This window comes from Camponotus floridanus, unplaced genomic scaffold (genome assembly GCF_003227725.1).
Source record: "Camponotus floridanus strain SB8 unplaced genomic scaffold, Cflo_v7.5 scaffold17, whole genome shotgun sequence".
NCBI classification, from domain to species: domain Eukaryota; kingdom Metazoa; phylum Arthropoda; class Insecta; order Hymenoptera; family Formicidae; genus Camponotus; species Camponotus floridanus.
In genome coordinates this window covers 2,123,838-2,129,647 of record NW_020229292.1, presented here as the reverse complement: position 1 = coordinate 2,129,647, position 5,810 = coordinate 2,123,838, and positions in this window count along the sequence as shown.

The window sequence follows — 5,810 nt, the reverse complement described above, 5'->3', positions numbered from 1 at the left end:
GTGGTCGCTATCTTTACGAGCGATAACGCTATTCCCGACAAAGCTCTTGCAAAGGTATCGCGATTCGAAAATAGATGGGGATCGTGTATGAATTCTATCGAGACAAAGTGTCGAATAATTAACGGGGGTAAAATAACGTATAAATGCAGAGGTTGGAATTGCAAAGCGTATTTCTTGAAAAAGATGGAAAAATTACAGTTACAATTATTTAAAATCCCATATTTAAATTGACCTTTTTACAATAAAACAAAAAAAGTATATAAACATTAATATATATAAATTAAAATACGAAATAAACAGTATTAGTTACTATCATAAGTTTTAATAATATTATAGAAAGAAAAATACTATAACAAAGAAATTGTAATTTTTTTTATAGAATTAAATCATTTTGTAAAATTAATCAGAAAGGCATAGCAAAAAGATATAAAAAAAGTTAAAGTGCAGAATCCTAAAAAGATAAGTAACCTAAATGAAATGTTCATGAAGATAAAATACGAGATGATAATAATATTATACGAGAATATTTTAAATTAATATCATAATTATAATAATATAATTGAAACAATGCCGGTTTGCTAATAATCAAATGCAATGCGGTGATAATTGTTGTCATGACCAGGAACCGCAACACCGCTGATATAATGTTCAGTATGCATAATTTGTTAATGATTTGTGTTCCTCGTTGTTAAGAGAAAAGATAACCCACAGACTGTAAAATGAGAAATGAAATAACCATTTGCAAAATTACATCTGATTGACATATTCACGAAGAGAGACAGTATAATAAATGCATCAAGTAAAATATATGCATATTGTCGCGTTTTAATTTTCGCGAATAATTATAAAAAATAGAAAAAAAAAATTACACACTATCAACCGCGGTGGCTCTTAATCGTTCTTTTCTAGTGTATCGTGTTGTTAAATACATAAAGAGCCTAATTCTTTATCAATTTATTAATTTAGTATAATAAATATTAATAAATAAATATAATTAAATAAAGGTCCATAGGATAAAATCAAAAAAGGCAATAAAAGGCTTAAAGGACCAGCGCAATGATGAAAAGATGCGAAAAGAAACGGTTATATTAATGTAATAAATCCAATAAAACGTTTATTTGATTTAAATGACAAACGCTGCGTTTCGATCCAATTCGGATCTCTTTTATTATTATTTATTTTGTTTTGCGTCTTTCCGTTTCTTATTACTAATGACTGTTAATTTGATTGTATTTTATTTTATTTTTATGTTTTTACTGTTATATCGCGATTTGACATTGAAAAGGATCCGAATTGGATCGAAACGCAGCGTTTGTCATTTAAATCAAATAAACGTTTTATTGGATTTATTACATTAATATAACCGTTTCTTTTCGCATCTTTTCATCATTGCGCTGGTCCTTTAAGCCTTTTATTGCATTTTTTGATAAATATTAATGTAAATTTAAAAAGATACGTATAATTTTTATACATTTATCTAGCTTTTAAATATATGAAAAATTCTTGTATCGCTTGTTCAGCTCTTGATTTTGCGAAACCCCGTTAAAAATTACTTAGTCTGAAATCATATGCAAAATAAAAGATACAATAATGTCCTTTTATTCTCTTTAGCTTCAGTCATATGAAGAATTCCATGACTAGATTGATACACTCGATTCTTCTAAGTTCAGCCAGCAAGGGAATTGCTCGAGATCGATTTTGCGACGTCGAAGTTGAAAGTTGCGCGCACCAGAAGTCCCTGTGCAATTCCTGAATCACTTCGGCCAAGACGTTACTCGAGACCAAGGTCAGTGGTGCAGTGGCTGCAACCGAGGTCTCCGTTACTTTTTTGCTCGTTCCTCGCTGACTGGGGGGCGAACGGAGAGGAGCGGAATAATTGCACGGATCATCGTCACGTTATTGCCCATTAGAGGAGAACGGGGCACACAAAACACAGAAGCATGTCGCAAGAGATAAATCAATGTGGCAGGATAATATACCGCGACGTTCATTCCCACGAGCCCGATCTACCCTCCTCATCTATTTGCGATCTCCCCGATGCTTCGATGGTACAGTTTCATGGCTTTGTCGTCGTACAAAGTGTTGAGTATGAGGTATTTCTTAGAACAGATGGCGATAAACTTTATGGAGGAAAAGGAAGGAAAATTATTATGAATTCCTTTCGCCTCTTTCTCTCTGCCCCTCTTATTCTCTTTGTATTGTTACACTTCCTATTTAAGAGCCAGATAAATGTACTCATTTAAATGCGAAGGACACAGTGAAGCCGAAGTAATGTTTCATTCGGACAGTGCCAGTGCGCTCAAATGAAATGCTTATGATTAATGCTACCAACACTGCACAGGAATGTTAATCGAACTCACTGCGATCGCAAAAGTGCTTTCTTTTTTTTTTAAATGTCGTTCTTTCCGCGCTGCGTACGATAAGCTTCGTTATCGAGACATCGTAGACATCGTCTCATTAATTATTGCTCGCGCACATTTCATTCTGTCGATAATTCGTCCGACCGGTTTGTCTTGACAATCAATTGCAGACTCATCGAACTGTGCGTGAGCAATCATAACGTTGGTTAACGATTAGTTATTCCCATAGTTAGCTTTAGACCTCGCTCCAAATTATGACTTGTGAGTCATGGCAGTCTTACGTTATCAAATATGAAAGAAAAAAATCAATTGATTTTCTTTAGAGCATTTTTAAACCAACTTTCAAAATTTACTTTATATTAAAGCTTTATATAAAATTATAAAATTAAAATTTTTAATTATATAATAAAATTAAATTATATAAAATTTTAAAATATTATAAAAATTTCTTAATCAAATTTTCATTTTTCGTATAATTTTTATCCGCTATGTTTTTCTTATAAAATTTGCACAAGTTGTCAATAGCATATTTTTAAACGAGCTAGAGCTTATTTAAAAGTTAGAAAAATATACTCGAGCTAAGGTCAATTTTAATTTAAGGATGTTTGTGCTTGGGTAATGTAACTTATTATACTGCGAAAGATACTATAAAAATTTTAGCATCTTAGAAATCTGCGTCATTGAAATCTGTTTCTTCAATTTGCATTTTTATGACTGAACTCTTAGACACGCATAAGAAAACACTGAGGAAAGAAATCATAAGTATGCATATCTCTATGCAATATTTTCCATAAAGCATAGAAAATTCCATTCTGTGGAGGAAAGTAATGTTGCGGAAGAAATTAATAGTCGCGAGAAGTCGTTGAAATTATAACGATGCCGTAAACTTTAACCTTTTCTCGAGAGGAAACATACAACATAATCAAAAATTAATCTCATGATAATAATTCGTTGCTTGCATTTTATGCGCATGATAAAAAATACATATATATATATATATATATATATATATATATATATATATATTGTATTTTTATAAATTCTAAAAAATCTCCAAGCGTCAAATTCATCGGCAATTTAATATCTTTTTTAAGGAAAAATTTTTATTTAAAATAAAAACATTAACTCTCATTTATTACATTTTATAATGTTTTATAATATATCATCTTTTACTAAACATTTTATTAAATAAATATATATAATATATATTCTTGTATAAATTTTTATAAATCTTAAAAAATAATTTGCACTGTTACTTAATAATAAAATAGATATGACATTATTTAAAAAATGTCGCAATATGAATTTAATAAATAAAATTTCGAACGCGTTTAATTTTTTTAGGGATTAAATAAATAAATTGTAACTTTTTTTTTAGACACAATTGCTATTTTCAATCAATTCAAAATTAATTTTTATATCTATTTTTCATCGTTAATTATCGTTTGATTAATTTACATGAATTGTACCAGCTCTCTCTATCTGCAATCTCAGAATGTACATTTCATAAGAAATGATTTTATGAATCGTAATGCCTTGAGGCTTGCATATCAATGATAGATGGTATCGTAAATAACAAGATGTAGCTTCCGTCGTAAAAGCAAATTACGGAGAACTTAATCAAAGATACGATCTATATTTCTCGATCGCAAAATAAATAAATTATTACTCTTTTTCATACTCTTGGTAGAAGATAATTGCGATTTAATGCATTTTATATACGGTTATAGGAAATTTTTTTCTTTGCATTATACATTTTGCAGAATAACCTGTCGTCCATGTTACTATTAGAATATTGATACTTTAGAATATTGATGTTACTATTAGAATATTGATACTTTAGAATATTGATATTCTGTAAAATTTATCATTAATATATGTAATATACATATGTATAATTTTTTGTTATCAAAAATGAGAAATATGTACAAATATCAGTAATAAGTATATTAATAAATCAGTATGTTTTTCTATTTTTTATTTTATTTATTATTTTGTTACTAATATTTTTCTCATTTTTTTATGTACAGAATTTTTAATATTTTATTAATTATAAAACACAGTATATATATTTGTGTAATATATAATATTATATATATTTTTAATATATATATTATATACATTTTTTTATTTTCTTTCTTTGCAGTAAATAAAAGATATAGGTCAGTACGAAGTAATAAGCCGATGTTCACGATGTGACATTTAAAGTATATTTATTGAAGTATTATTCATAATTAAATAGCATAATTATATATATAATTTTCTTTTTTAATTAGTTTCTTGCCGATAAAATATTGTCCACTAAACCATTCATCATCAAACATGAGATTATTCCTGGATTAATGTGCTATGTCTGTTTGCAGTATCTAATGCTCTCTAATTCTTATACACCCAATGTATGACGCAAACACACGGATACATATATTACACTCGGGTCACGTATCCAGGTTTTGACCTACTGACCTACACGATCCTGTGACGTCACGGGAAAGAGCAATAGGATGGCGAAAGGGTGGCAAGGCTGGAATAGGAGGAACTTCAATATGACGAAGGAAATGTTTTTCTCGGTAAAACATGATGGGGATAATTGCTAAAATGATGGAGATAATTCAGATATTATAAACATTTTACGTGAGGTAAAAAATTTTTATACTTTTGATATTTAAATATAATTTATTTTTTCATAAAATAAAGAAATATAAAAATATGGGGATAATTGCTAAAATGATGGGGATAATTCAGATATTATAAACATTTTACGTGAGGTAAAAAATTTTTATACTTTTGATATTTAAATATAATTTAATTTTTCATAAAATAGAGAAATATAAAAATATTTAATTTTTAATAGAAAGCCTTAATTATAAAATAATTTATAAAACAATTTTTGTTATTTAACTCTATAACAAACTGGTATTATAGTTTTATATTTCACGGAAAAGCTTTTTATAAAAGATTTTATTACATTTTTGTTCGTGCAATCTGCAATCAAATATAAAATACTTAGAAAAAGAATAAATGAAATCATTTAAGTACTTTTTTATATTTTCTAGTTATCATTAAAATAAAAATATAATTTAAAAACACACATGTTTGTGTTTATATTTGCAATTTAAAAAAAAATTAGCAATACATAATTACAAAATTAATATTAATCTATCTATTAATTTAATTAATTAATTTATTTTTTAATAAGATGTTTCTTGAAAGGCATATTTTCATTCTATCAAATTTTTTTTTAATATTCAAAAGACATATATTGGATAGGATAGATAAATATGTCTACATATTCGGGCTCGAGGCTGTTAATTTCTATAAAACCATACAGAAGATGGTTAAATCCTCGTTAATATGCGTTATCATGCCTTGATATACGAAATTTTAATATTTGCTTTAACGAAGTTTTGCTTAGATTGATGTCGACTAATCGCTATATTTACCAGCCAATGT